At 43.0% G+C, this 15,821-nt stretch overlaps 1 pseudogene; it reads right to left on the reverse strand.

The window, feature by feature from the left end:
- Nucleotides 1–15,821, reverse strand: part of LOC116979415 — a 66,128-nt pseudogene that overhangs the window by 18,865 nt on the left and 31,442 nt on the right.

Consider the following 15,821-nt stretch of genomic DNA (forward strand, 5'->3'; position numbering starts at 1 on the left):
CGCCGACAACGGGGACGGATTTTACGTAGGGGACAGGTAAAAGAAAGTAGTTTATTTATATGTATAAAAGTGTTTCTTAAGATGCATTTAATTCACATTTTAAGTTGTGAAATGGTAATTTTTTTCCCCGGACGAACCGGCAGTGTTTTTGATGCAGATATGGGACTAAATCACCGCAACCGCAACGTTCCTATTGATCGCGTTCCAGAAAAACCCACTCGCAAGCTGATTTAAATGGCCATTAATTTACAGGTATTAAACATTAAATTCCTTCCATTTGGCCTATAAACCCATGACAATGAGATTTAAAAATTATGTTATATTGTGAATTATTGTGTGAATGTTATTTGGACACTTAGGCTATTTAAAAATGTTAATCTATTCTTAAGAAATGGATAGATGTTTAGATCTAGTAATTGAATTTTGTAATTAGCTACAATTAGGTAACTAACTAATGATATGCTTTAATTTCAAGTCATCTAAGTAAGATTGTTTCATATTTGTTTCAGAATGCTTCAATCTATAATAACTGAACATTTCTTTCAGTTCTCTTAATTTTTAAGAAAGTTATGGGCTTTTGTGTTAAGTCAATGAAAAAGCAATAGGGAACAAGATGCTAATTTCCGAGTATGAAAATGGCCATAACTTTTTAAATACTGAAGATATGAAAGCGAATTAGGTGTCAAATTAAACTTCTTTTTATGCTTTATCTGATGGAATAAAATTTTAAAATCTCAAACTGTTGTAACATTGCTACACAAAGTAAAACCTTAAACATAGTTGACTAGTCATAATATAAGTGATTATTTAGAATGTTTACATGGTAGTCACATGGCACATTCTAATTGGTATGTCTATTAATTTATTTCATTAAAGCTTTAATACCCCAGCAATTTCACCCTGTAATTTGCCTGCTGAAATTACCAGTATCTGGCCTCAACTTCTGTGCGATTCCTCCTTAAGTCTGAAGTTTGAAAATTATCAGCATTCTGTTCAAGGAAATCTAATTTGCAGCAAAGATTTTCCAGGAATCACGCCATAATCCCAGTCGATGTTCTATATGGCTATCAAACCTTCTGGTTTTTGGTCTCACTGAAGATATGCACCTCTCATTCCCAGATATAAATCTTAGGGTAGAAAAAAGAAATGCAGGCTACGAAATTAGCTTGCTACTCAGGGCCGGATTTAGATGAAGAGAGGCCCTAAGCCATTTCACTTGTCAGGCCCCCCCACTCCCAATCCCCCACCCCCACGACTAGAGGACCATGACTACCCGACAGTGTCAGTGTGACACTTTTAGATCCTACTGTATGTTGTCATTAAACAGCTGGATTTAGCTATTTATTTATTTGTTTGTTTGTTTGTTTGTTTGTTTGTTTATTTATTTATTTTTTAATTTTATTAGAAGTAAGTACAATAATGTGTTATCTTGTAGATACCTAATATATATTGTCATGTTACATTTTATGTACAACTTATTTAATTTTTTTTCAGCAGTAAAAGAAAGAAAAGAAAGAGAATAGGGTTAGGGTTAGTGCGTGATACCGAATAGTGAGAAGAAGGAAAGAAGAAAAGAGAGAAAATAGAGAGAGAAAAAGAAGAGATAGAAAACAGGAGATTGAAGGAGAAATAGCAATTTATTATTCTTGACCACCCTTCACCCGATCCTGAAACAGTTAATTTCTATGGTTATGTTGCACCATATGCTTGTAAGAAGTCGATAAATGGAGACCAAATCATTAAGAATTGGTCTGCTTTGTCTGTTAGGAGGAGTCGCATTTCTTCAAGATGTGGGGTTTCCGACATGTTTGAAATCCACATTTTCAACGTTGGTATGGATGTATTTTTCCAAAATTGAAGTATGTTTTTTTGCCGTTATTAAACCATAATTAAGGAAAGATTTTTGAAACATATTCAGTTTATTCCCATCTTCCATTGATCCGAATATAATCATTTCAATGTTAGGGTCAAGTTTTATCTTAAATAATTTTGTAAAAATGTCAAAGATTTCGCTCTAAAATTTATGAAGTTTTATGCAAGACAAAAGAGTGTGTTATAGTGGCATTTTGAGATAAGCACTTGTCACAAATGGGGGAAGTATTTGGATAGAATTTATTCAATCTAGTTTTCGAGTAATATAATCTATGTAGAATTTTAAATTGAATTAAGTTGTCTTACGTTAATCGAACATTTATGTATATATATCAAATGTTTTTCCCATAATTCTTTCGGGATTTTTATCAGTAGTTCTCGTTCCCAATCTTCTCTAAGTGCCTCTGTCGATGGTAATTCTATATTTAAAATGCTATTATATAAATATGATATTAATTTCCTTGAGTCAGCCTTAATGTTCATTGCTTCTTCCAATGAGTCTAGAGTTAAAGTTTGGTATCCTTGTATATATTTTATCAGGAAGTCACGGATCTGAAGGTATTTAAAATATTGGTTATTTTTCAGCATGTATTTTAATTGTAATTGTTGAAATGATAACAGGTTTCCCATTTTATACATATCGCCGATCCTTTTAATTCCCATTCTTTCCCAATGGCTATATGTTTTGTCAGTGAGAGATGGTTTCAATGAGGGGTTATTAACTATCGGAGTTAAAAGTGATAGGTTTCTTAATTTTAAAGTTAATTTTATTTGTTTCCAAATTCGTATTGTATTATGGATAATTGCATTCTTCTTATATATTGTGTTGTTTAATTTTATCGGGGAGAAGAGGATCGCTCCTACATTAAAAGGAGAACAATCCTCTTTCTCCATTCTTATCCATTCTGTCTGTTGGGCAGAACTGTCCAACCAGTAGATTATATTTTTAATATGCACTGCCCAGTAGTAGTACAGAAAATACGGAAGTGAAAGTCCCCCAGCATCTTTGGGTGTACACAAGTGTTTTCTTTGAATTCTATGTGATCTATAGCCCCAGATGAAGTTTGTAATATTAGAGTCTAGTTTTTTAAAGAAATGTTTTGGTATGTATAATGGTATTGATTGAATTAGGTATAATATTTGTGGTAAAAAGATCATTTTTATAGCATTTATTCTACCTATTAAGGACAACGGCAGTGTTTTCCAGAATTTAATCAGCGCGTTCAATTTAGTTAATAAAGGCATGAAGTAAGCATTAAATAATGATTTATATTTTCTAGTAATTTGAATAACCAAGTACTTGAATTTTTCTGTTGCAATTTTAAAGGGGAATTTTAATAGGTGTGTCGATTCTTGAGGTTTTAATGTCATGATTTCACTTTTGTTCCAATTTATTCTATATCCTGAAAAAGAACCAAATTCCTCTATTAAATTTAATAAATTTGGTATACTAGTTTGCTAGTTTGTAACGTATAAAAGTATATCGCCTGCGTATAGTGAAATTTTATTATTTGAGTCTTTGGTATTATATCCCCGAATATTCGGATGAATTCTTATACTTTCTGCTAAAAGCTCTATCACAAGGGCAAATAGCAGTTGGTTTTAAAATACATATTGAATTCACCGCCAAGCGGATGATGCCTTACCTGGTCGCCGTTTGAATCTCTGGAGTGTTGGGCCTGCGGCAGGGATGGGGGTTGGGGCCGGAGGAAGGCAGGTGAGTGGACTGAGGCCGAGGCGATGTCTGGTGGAGGGATGGTGGGTGGTCAGGGGGTAGAGGGGGGGTATGAGGACTGTAGTGTGGGTGGGGAAGAGCTGGGGTCACATAGTTTGAGGGGAATGGGGAAGACCCAATGGAACAGCCACTGAGGTTACCAGGGTTTGGGGGACTGGCACTAGGACCCAGCGCAGTCAAACCCAGGGGAGTGGGAATCTGCAGCGTGGAAACTTCAGGCCCGGTGCTGAGTCCAGGCTGCAGGTAAGGCGACAGCTGCGGGCTGCTGAAGGGCGGTGGAGTGGCCAGGGTCAGCGGCAAAGAGTAGGAGGTCCCGGTGGGCGGATGGTCGGTGAGGCAGCGTGGTGAGTAGGCCCCCCTAGATCTCGAGGCCCTAAGCTTAAGCTTGTCTAGCTTATACGTAAATCCGGCCCCGTTGCTACTGCAAAACCAGGAGCATTACATAGAAAATGTTAATAAAATTGGACATTTATAACAGGCATGCACTGTTGGACATCGTTTTGCAACTTCTTCCAATTCTAAGAACATTTGGGATAAATTAAGTTAGAAGATGTTCGCTTCATAAATATGTTTTGACAGCACATTAACAACTGATGTTTTTTATCCTGCAATCAATTTCACAAACAATTCCATGAGCCAAAACATTGCGTTATTGCTGGTGCTCTCTGGTGGAATTTCAGAAGAGTTTCCAAATTTAAATCCATTTTAATTTTTATTCTCGGATACTTCCACGTGTGATTAATTTGAATATATTTGTATCTTGGAATCTGCTTTTCATCTTTCCACTGGAACTGGGTCTGTGATCAGCCCTAAAACCAGCTGTCGGACCAGCAGTGAAACTTGAATTGTGTGGTTGGAATCTGGACTTTCTAGGTTAAAATAATACGTGATCACTACTTACCCTCACAGGGCTTGGGATGCTTCAGGGAAAAAGGCATCTGCACTGCCGCTTCACTGAAATGCAGCAGAAACCGAGTTCAGATGTCACATTAATCAGAAAATATGTTGCATTGAATAAACCACTCTTAAGGGCCTGTCCCAGTTACATGTCCTTGGCACGCAAATTACGCGACCCCGTAGTCGCGTTGAGCCGAGACGGTCGAGCGAAGGTCGGGTGCGATTACATGCGTACGCACAGCTGTCTGGAGCACGTGACGTCATTTGAAGATGGACACAAGGCTGGAGTAACTCAGCGGGACCGGCAGCATCTCTGGAGAGAAGCAATGGATGATGTTTGGTGTCGAGACCCTTCTTCAGTCTGAAAAGAGTGCCCGTACGCCTCAAGCGACCACGAGGTCGCGTAATCTGCGAGCCAAGGACGCGTAAGTGAGACAGGCCCTTTAGAACATGCAACATTGAACAGTACAAGTCAGCAACAGACCCTTTGGCCCACAATGTCCAAGCCGAATGTGATGACATTAAACTAATCTCCTCTGCCTGCACGTGATCCGTATCCGTTCATCCTTGCTATTGAGGGCGTGCTGCGTAGGTTCACGAGGTTAATTCCCGGGATTGCGGGACTGTCATATGATGAAAGAATGGAATGACTGGGCTTGTATACACTAGAATTTAGAAAGATGAGAGGGGATCTTATAGAAACATATAAAATTGTTAAGCAATTGGACACACTAGAGGCAGGAAACATGTTCCCGATGTTGGGGGAGTCCAGAACCAAGTGTAGTGGCCCTTTGGCCTGTTTTGCATGTCATTGATGATGGCATGTGCCTTTAAATTTTAGACTGCCCGTTATATTGTGGGTGGGATTTATGACATGTTTTTGGCCGTGTTTGGACCTTAGATGCTTGCGCAGAAGTCTAGTTTTTAGATTAGTTTGGAGAGACGATGGAGAACGTCAGTCCTTCGACCATGTCAGTGTTACGGAGACACGAGGAGTTTTCTAATTTCTAAAGTAATAAGCTGGAGTTCGAAGAAGATTGCAGTAACGAGTCGGAAGAAACTTGGATGTATCTTACAGTTTTCTATTAATAATAAACCATTTATTCATCAAAAGACTGTGTTTTGAAGCCATATCTGAGAAGAAGCTCTGACGGTCTCGGTGAGTGAGCTTGCATGCATTTAGAAGCCACCCCCTTCAACCATGCTCATCCAAATAGCAGCTAGGGTGCTAATTACCTGAAAGATATGAAAATATGCCGTTACACCAAGGGCCACCGTTTAAGAATAAGGGGTAGGCCATTGAGAAGAGTATTTCCTCTTCTCAATGGAGAAGAGGAAATACTTTCTCACCCAGAAAGTTGTGAATTTGTGGTATTCTCTGCCTCAGAGGGGAGTGGCGGCCAACTCACTGGATGCATTCAAAAGAGAGTTAGAGAGAGCTCTTAGAAGCCTCTTAAAAGCCATTATCGTATCTGCACCCACCACCACCCCTGGCAGCGGCTTCCAGGCACCCACTACTCTGCTTGTAAAAAACATACCCCACGCATCCCCTTTAAACTTTGCCACTCTAACCTTACTGTTTCCGTTCAAGTCCTTGACATTTCCACCCTGGGAAAAAGGTTCTGACAATCTAGGCCCTCATAATCTTACATACAAGACGCTCAGGGCCTTTTTACCAGGGAGGCAAATCTTGAAGGTTAGTTTAGTTTATTTCAGTTTAGTTTGAGTTTAGTTTACTGTCGTGTATTCCGAGGTACAGTGAAAAGCTTTTGTTGTGTGCTAACCAGTCAGCAGAAAGACAATACATGATTAGAATGGAGCCATCCACAGTGTACAGATACATGATAAAGGGAATAATGTTTAGTTCATGAAGTAAGGTCATATGGTCATATGGTCATGCGATAGAGGGTAGAATTAGGCCATTCAGCCCTTCAAGTCTACTCCACCATTCAATCATTGCTGATCTATCTCTCCCTCCTAACCCCCATTCCATTCCATCAATCTGCTCACTACCACGCTCTGCCCCCCCTCAACCGCGTCACCCCCCACCCCAGCTGACCGCACGCACTGTCAACTGGGACAACCTCAGATCTTTCCAGCCTGCCCCCATCCCTCCACCCTCTCACAATGCCAACTTTGCCCTCCTCAACACCAGGTCGCTCAACAACAAAGCCCTTGCCCTCCATGAACTAATCCTTGACAACACTCTGGACTTCCTTCTACTCACTGAAACCTGGCAACAACCCGATGTCTTCTTCTCCCTCAATCAAGCATCCCCACCTGGATTTAATTACATCTCCAAACTCCGCCCCTCCCGCCATGGAGGTGGCCTCGCTGTTATTTTCAACCAGAACTTTCCGATCACTGAACTCACCTTCCCCCCAGTAGCATCATTTGAATTCCTCGCCTTCAAAGCCCTTTCCTCCATGACAGTCATCCTCATTTACCGGCCACCTAAACCAAACCCCTCCTTCCTATCCGACTTCACTGAACTCCTCACACTTGCCTCATCCCTCTCCCCACGTCTGCTGCTACTTGGTGACTTAAATATTCATATGGACTCCCCCACCTGCAAGCTCGCATCTGAATTCGCCTTTTTACTTGACAACTTCTCTCTCACTCAGCACGTCACCTTTCCCACCCATGACAAAGGTCACATCCTTGACCTGGTCTGCTCCACAAATCAACCGGTACTCGACCTCCATCCATGCCTCTTCCCCCTCTCTGATCATAAGCTTATACGGTTCACCATCCCTTCTCCGACACCTCGCCCCCGCTTCCTCCAAGAAATCACCTTCCGTAATCTAAAATCCATTGATTCCCACCATCTCTCTGACCTGCTCTCCACCACTCTCCCCCTGGACTCAACCCCCATCTCACCTGATGATCTCACAAACCATCTCAACTCCACCTTGTCTACCTCCCTTAACACTCTGGCCCCCCTCAAAACAAGAACCGTAACTTTCAACACATCTTCACCCTGGTACACACCTGCACTCCGTAAGCTGAAACAGACTGGTCGCCGACTTGAACGACTCACAAAGAAATCATCTCTCACAGTTCACCATGAAGCTTACAAACTCCACCTCACTGCCTACAAAGATGCCCTCACTGCTGCAAAATCTGCCTACCTCTCCATATTCACCGACCCCTGCCTTAACCACAGAACCCTCTTCTCCACAGTGGGCAACCTCCTCAAGCCTCGAGCCAACACTCTCCCTACCTCTACTCCGGCTCTCTGCAACTCATTCCTCCACTTTTTCGCTGACAAAATCAGCACCATCTATCAATCTTTATCCCCTGTACCCGACTCCCCAGCATCTACTCCACCACCTACCAAGGCCCCTCCTTTCAACAACTCCACTGACCTCCTTACCCCTCCTCCACACTGCTTCCTCTCCCAGTTTGACCTGGTCACCCCTATTGAAATCTCCAAACTCATTAGCTCTTCCAAACCCACTACCTGCTCCCTCGACCCTCTCCCCACTCCCCTGCTGAAGTCCTGCCTCCCCGTTCTCTGCCCCTACCTCATTAGTCTCTTCAACTCCTCATTGTCCCAAGGAATTGTCCCCTCAGCTTTCAAAACTGCTGATGTCACACCAATCTTAAAGAAACCTGGTCTTGATCCCTCCTCTCTCATTAACTACCGCCCAATCTCAAACCTCCCCTTTCTTTCAAAAACCCTGGAGCGTATCGTCGCGTCACAACTTCATTCCCACCTCCTTGCGTATAACCTATTCGAACCCCTCCAATCTGGCTTTCGCCCCCTCCATAGCACAGAAACTGCTCTCCTCAAAGTCCTCAACGACCTCCTCACCTCTGCTAACACTGGTTCCCTCAACATCCTCATCCTCCTCGATCTGAGTGCGGCCTTCGATACCGTGAACCATAACATCCTGCTTACCAGACTTAAATACCTTGGCATTGAAGGTTCTGCACTCAGCTGGCTCCGTTCCTACCTTTCCAACCGATCCCACTTCATCTCTCTCCATAACCACACCTCTGCTACAGCCACAGTCACTTAAGGCGTTCCCCAAGTCTCTGTTCTCGGTTCCCTCCTCTTCATCATCTACATCCTCCCCCTTGGTCATATACTCTGTCACTTCAAACTGGACTTCCATTGCTATGCTGATGACACCCAGATCTATCTCAGCACCAAGTCCCCCCACCACCCCCCTCTCTCCCATATCAACTCCTGCCTGTCAGCGATCAAATCTTGGATGCAACTCAACTTCCTTAACATTGCCAAAATCAGACCCTCTCTCACACCCCCTGCTGCTGAAAGACTCATCCATGCCTTCATCTCCTCCCGACTGGACTACTGTAACTCTCTTCTCTTTGGCATTAATTCCAGCAGCATCAACCGATTCCAACTGGTCCAGAATGCAGCCGCCCGACTCATTACCCACACCAAATCCTGGCACCACATCACCCCAGTCCTCAAAGAATTTCACTGGCTTCCCATTTCCCACCGGATCATCTACAAAATCCTGGTCCTCACCTACAAAGCCCTCAACCACTTGGCCCCCCCTTATCTCACTGACCTCCTCTCCCCCTACCAACCCTCACGGTCCCTCAGATCCATTTCAGTCAGTCTCCTCTCCATTCTGAAATCCAACCTCTGCACTTTTGGAGACAGAGCCTTCTCCAGGGCAGCTCCCAGGCTCTGGAACTTTCTCCCACAATTGATCCGAACTTCTGAGTCCCTCACCATCTTCCAGTCCCGCCGCAAGACCCATCTCTTCACCTCTGCATACCCTTAGTCCCTTGTCCCCCTCCACTTTGCATCTCTGTCTTACTGCTTTATTTTGTTTTGTTCTTGACTCACCATGTAAAGCGACTTTGAGTCCTTGAAAAGCGCTATACAAATAAAATGTATTATTATTATTCTCCTGCCTTCTCCCTATAACCTCTGACACTTGTACTAATCAAAAATCTATCTAACTCTGCCTTATAAAAAATCCACTGACTTGGCCTCTACAGCCATCTGTGGCAGCTAATTACACAGATTCACCTCCCTCTGACTAAAGACATTTCTCCTCATCTCCTTCCAAAAAGAACGTCCTGCGGCCTGGAGCTGGGGCGGCTGCCCGGAGCGGAGACTGCGGGACCTGGAACGGCGACTGCGGGACCTGGAGCTGGGGCGGCGGCCCGGAGCTGGGGCGGCTGCCCGGAGCGGAGACTGCGGGACCTGGAACGGCGACTGCGGGACCTGGACATGGGGCGGCGGCCCGGAGCTGGGGCGGCGGCCCGGAGCTGGGGCGGCGGCCCGGAGCGGAGACTGCTGGACCCGGAGCTGGGGCGGCGGCCCCTGGAGCGGAGACTGCGGGACCTGGAGCTGGGGCGGCGGCCCGGAGCTGGGGCGGCGGCCCGGAGCTGATGCTGTGGCGGGCCGTCTCGGAGCGGAGACGGCGTTCCGGCTTTCGGCGGCGGCAACATCACCACGGAGTTCCACTGGACTGGAGGGCGGCATCTTCGGCCTGGATCGCCTCAGCGCAGAGGGAGAACAAGGAGGGAAGAGACGGAGACTAAGACTTTGCCTCCATCACAGTGAGGCTGTGCTTTGTGAACTCACTGTGGTGGATGTTTAATTTGTGTTTATTGTATGTTTTGTTATTATTGATTCTGTGTATGACTGCAGGCAACATAATTTCGTTCAGACCGAAAGGTCTGAATAACAATAAAGGATCTATATCTATCTTTAATTTTGCGGTCCTAGACTCACCCACTAGTGGAAACATTTACTCCACAACCTCGCTATCCAAGCCTTTCAGGTGTTGTGGCCTTTTAAGTGTTTACCCAGAGAGCGATGGGTGCCTAGATTGTGAATAGTTGTACAATTATACCTAGGAGGCATAAATGAAGCTGGACTAAAAAAAATGAAGGGTTAAAGACATTGAACAAACTGCAGACACTAAAAATGTGAAATAAAAACAGAAATGTTGAAACACACAGCAGGGAGACACTTCCCTGTGGAAATTGAAACAGACACAGACTGTGAAGTCTCTTTCTCTTTCTACAGGCACTGCACAACCCAATATTCCTGGCCAGGATTTACTGCTTTTATTTAAGGATTAAAAAATAAAGTTGCCTGTATGTTATTTAGGAAGGTTGCAAACAATGACCTGCAAGACTAGGTGTCTGGCCATTAGGTTGGAGGGGAGAAGGGGCCATGAGAAATTGTTCTTGTGATGGGAGCTGCTGCAGGAAGAATTGGAAGGGAACAGATGAATGTTGCTACTGGAACAGCAACAGTGGTGTAGCAGCTTCTACATGTAGTGACTTTGTCATGAAATCAACAAATTATCTGCTTTATTGTTAAGATGACAAAGTGTTTACAATAGAGTGCTGATCGGGCTCGGACTGATCGGAAAAAGTCCATTTTATTGGCAGAGGCATATTTGACCACTTGAGCCGATGAAATGAATGGGACTCTGTAAAAGACTATAGATGGGCATTGAGTGTCCAAGGATTGAGGGGGTAAAGCTCAGCACTTGGTGAAAGTTTCATTTGGGTTGAAGAATTATTGCAGGGGACAGGCTGAAAACAATTCACCTGTCTCCAGAAACTCCAGAAACAAAAGGCTAAGGGCTATCACCTGTGTATAGATTGTGTACTTAATCATCTCTCTATATGTTGCTAAAGTATTACTGGTTGATGCTCATGGTTCATTGTTCTGTTTCAGAACATATTGTGATTAAACACTTTTGACACTCGATCTTCAAATGCTGCAATGGTCTTCAACTTCAACCATTAACTTTTTTTCTCCATCCACAGAGTCATCGAGTCATAGAGTCATACAGCGTGGAAACAGGCCCTTTGGCCCAAGATGCCCATGCTGACCAACATGCCCCATCTACATTAGTCCCATCTGCCTGTGGCCCATATCCTTCTAAACTAATCCTATTCATGTGCATGCCCAAATATTTTTTAAACGTTGTGATAGTACCTGCATCAACTACCTCCTCTGGCAGCTCATTCCATTTACCTTTGTGTAAAAGGTTGCTCCTAAATCTTTCCCCCCCTCACCTTAAACCTACGTCCCTTGGTTCATGTTTCCCCTACTCTGTACTCTGGGTAAAAAAAAACTGTACATTTAACATATCTATTCCTCTCATGATTTTGTGCACTTCTGCAAGATCACCCGTTATCCTCCTGCGCGCAAGGAAAAAAGTATTTGCCTGTCAACCTCTCCCTACAGCTCAGGCCCCCAAGTCCTGGCAACATCCTTGTGAATTTTCCCTGTACCCTTTCCATCTTAACAGCATCTTTCCCATAACAGGGTGGCCAAGACTGAGCCTAATACTACAAATGTGGCCTCACCAATGTCTTGTACGACTGTAACAACCTCCCAACTTCTATATTCAATAGTCTGACTGATGAAGGTCAATGTGCCGAAACCTTCATGACCACTCTATCTACCTGTGACGCCACTTTCAAGGAACTATGTACCTGCACTCCTAGATCCCCCAGCAATACAGCACTCCCCAGAGCCCTACCATTCACTGTGCAAGTCCTGTCCTTGTTAGATTTCCCAAAATGCAACACTTGCACTAGAAGCATAGAAACGTAAAAGGAGTAGGCCATTCGGCCCTTTGAACCAGCACCGCCATTCAATATGATCATGGCTGATCTTCTAAAATCAGTACCCCGTTCCTGCTTTTTCCCCATATCCCTTGATTCCTTTAGCCCCAAGAGCTAAATCTAACCCTCTCTTGAAAATATCCAGTGAATTGGCCTCCACTGCCTTCTGTGGCAGAGAATTCCACAGATTCACAACTCTCTGGGTGAGAACGTTTTTCCTCATCTCAGTCCTAAATGTCCTACTTCTTAAACTGTGACCCCCTAATTCTAGACTCCCCCAAAATCGGGAACATTTTTCCTGCATCTAGCCTGCCCAATCCTCTAAGAATTTTATATGTTTCTATAAGATCCCCTCTCACCCTTCTAAATTCCAGTGAATACAAGTCCAGTCGACCCATTCTTTCATCATACGGCAGTCCCGCCATCCCGGGAATTAACCTGGTGAACCTACGTTGCACGCCCTCAATAGCAATAATGTCCTTCCTCAAAGTAGGAGACCAAAATTGCACACAATACTCCAGGTGTGGTCTCACCAGGGCCCTGTACAACTGCAGTAGAACCTCCTTGCTCCTAAACTCAAATCCTCTCGCAATGAAGGCCAACATGCCATTAGCTTTCCTCACTGTAACTGCATGCTTACTTTCAGTACACCCAGGTCTCATTGCACTTCCCCTTTTCCTAATCTGACACCATTCAGATAATAATCTGCCTTCTTGTTCTTGCCACCAAAGTGGATAACCTCACATTTATCCAAATTATACTGCATTGCCATACATCTGCCCACTCACCCAACCTATCCAAGTCACCCTGCAGCCTCATAGCATCCTTCTCGCAGCTCACACTTCCACCCAGCTTTGTGTCATCCACAAACTTGGAGATGTTACATTTAATTTCCTCGTCTAAATCATTAATATATATTGTAAATAACTGGGGTCCCAGCACCGAGCCTTGCGGCACCCCACTAGTCACTGGTTGCCATTCTGAAAAGGACCCGTTAATTCCTATTCTTTGCTTCCTAGGGTCTGCCAACCAGTTCTCTATCCATGTCAATACCCTACCCCCAATACCATGTTCTAATTTTGCACCCTAATGTCTTGTTTTTTGAAAATCCAGATACACCACATTCACTGGCTCTCCCTTATCCATTCTACTAGTTATATCCTCAAAAAATTCCAGAAGATTAGTCAAGCAACATTTCCCCAATATGATTAAACTCCATTAACCACTCCTCAGCCTACCTGCCCAACCGATTAAGGTCCTGCTGTAATATTTGACAACCATCTTCGCTATCTGTAATTCTACCCACTTCAATGTCATCTGCAATCAACTAATCATGCCATGTACGTTCTCATCCATATAATTGATTTAGATGACAAACAGGAATGGGCCCAACACCGAACCCTGAGGCACACCACTGGACACTTCCTAACCTGCTGTACATTTTCATTAGTTCTTGCTTGAGTCTCATATTTTCAGCACCAGAAGCATTTTACGTTAGAATAATTGTAATATTTTGTGTAAAGGAAATCTCATAACACAATTCCTAAGCATTACTTGGTTATGGACATTGCTATTTACGTTGATGTGAAGTCTCCCAGGATCCTACGGAAAGAAAATCAAAAATATGATTGATAATTAAAATACATAGTATTAAAGAATGATACAGCATGGATGGACAACCTTTGACATGCCTGTTCAGGATTGGACTCCCTATTTGAATGATGTGTGAATCTTCCTCCCCATCCTTGAAAGAAATGTCTTCCAGATAAGAATAACTCACTGTATAGAAGACATCTCTCCTCAGCTTGGCTCTGAACCTTTTGTCATTTACCTTTCAGTTAATGTCACAAGAAACTGCAGATTCTGGTATTTTGAGTAAAACACAAAATGCTGGAGGAAACTCAAAAGGTCACGGAGCATCAGTAACGGGAATGGGCAGACGACGTTTTGGGTCAGGACTCTTCTTCAGACTAAGTTCCTCCAGTACTTTGTGTTTTGCTTTTAAATGGCACCATATGGTTACTGCTCAATGCTCTCAGTTCTTTCATCAACGTCACTTGTGGATTCAGACTCTTCTGTCCAACCACCCCATGTGCTCTGCACTTTAGGAACTCTTATTGTTTCGTTATTGTGTAAGCATTTGTAAACAAGTTGCAATTATATTGTGTATCTTAAATTAAAGTAGATTCATTCAGCATTACACAATGTGCTGCAGTCAGAGGCAAGTGAACCATAGCACAATTGGAAGTAGTTCCCAGACTGCCCTTTGTACAGGTAGGACTTGGATCATAAAGTTGGCTATGAACCATGTCTATATTAATATCCACAATTCTTCCAGACTTATTTAGGACAAATAAGGGAGCATTTATCCATATTTGAGGCAGATTTTGGACAATTTATCAATCCAACTTCCACCAATTTAACTTCATTTTGCCATATCAATATCCCCAACCTCTATATCCTACGCGAGTTACTTGCTTCTCCTTGCTTTTCCTACAACCATTCTCGTGTGATAATGACTTCTACATTTTTTACCAATAGGAGAGATTTCTCCTAAATTCCGAGTTGGACCCTCACTGGTAAAGACAGTACCTCAAGTGAAAAGCTCACTTAATTTTACTTCGGAGTCACGTGAGTGACTACGTGAAGACCCCGTCCAGCATGCATGCGCGACATATAGCGTCTCACGCAGTGCACAGCGACGGACGGGAGTACGATCTCTCCCGCAACAATTTGAAAACGGACCTTCAGGTAAGCAAATCTTACTCTGAGGACATGGTGTTTTCGAGACCCTGTTCTAGGTATGTTGCAAAGCCTACCTGAAGCGTCGCTGAAAATCTGTCGCTGCGGGTGTGCGCGATTTTGGCGCCGTTTAGAGGGGGGCGGGTTTAAAACGCGATTTTCTCTAGGCTGTTCCAATCGAAGATGTTCAGCTTAGTAAATTATTAACGAAAAATCGCTGAAAGAACCGGTCGCAAAAGCTATTATTAGTTTTAAAGGCCTTGAATAATAGTTATAGTAGTTTAAAAATAAATCTATAAACCCGCGACCACCAGCAACCGCAGGGTCTCATAAAGCAAACAATTGAAGGTAGGCTGTATATTTTTACATTAAAAAGGGCTTCTTAAGATCCCTTTATACAAAGTTTAATATTGCGAGTAGCTCATTTTGGGCCCATTATATCCCGCAGTATTTTTCTGGGCATTTGGGAGCACAAATCTACCGCAATGTGAACGTTCTAAACCAGCGCGTTCCACAGGGACCCACTGGAAAGCTGATTTAAAATGGGCATTTATTTACAGCAATTGAACACTAAATTCCTTCCATTTGGCCTATAAATTAATGTAAATGAGATTTAAAAATCATGTTTTATTGTGAATTATTTGTGAATATTATTTGGACATTTAGGCTATTTACAAATGTTAATCATTTATTAAGAAATGGATAGATGTTTAGATCTAGTAATTGAAGTTTGAAATTAGCTACATTTGGGTAACTAACTAATTATATGCTTTATTTTCAGGTCATCCAAGTAAAATTATTTTATATTTGTTTCAGAATGCTTCAATCTATGATAACTGAAAATTTCATTCAGTTCTCTTAATTTTTAAGAAAGTTATGGGCTTTTGACTGTTCACGATCACAGCTTTTTTGTTATGTCCATAGAAAATCAATAGGGAACAAGATGCTCATTTCCGAGTATGAAAATGGCCATAACGTTTTAAATACTTGA

The sequence above is a fragment of the Amblyraja radiata genome, chromosome 12 (genome assembly GCF_010909765.2).
Source record: "Amblyraja radiata isolate CabotCenter1 chromosome 12, sAmbRad1.1.pri, whole genome shotgun sequence".
Lineage (NCBI taxonomy): Eukaryota > Metazoa > Chordata > Chondrichthyes > Rajiformes > Rajidae > Amblyraja > Amblyraja radiata.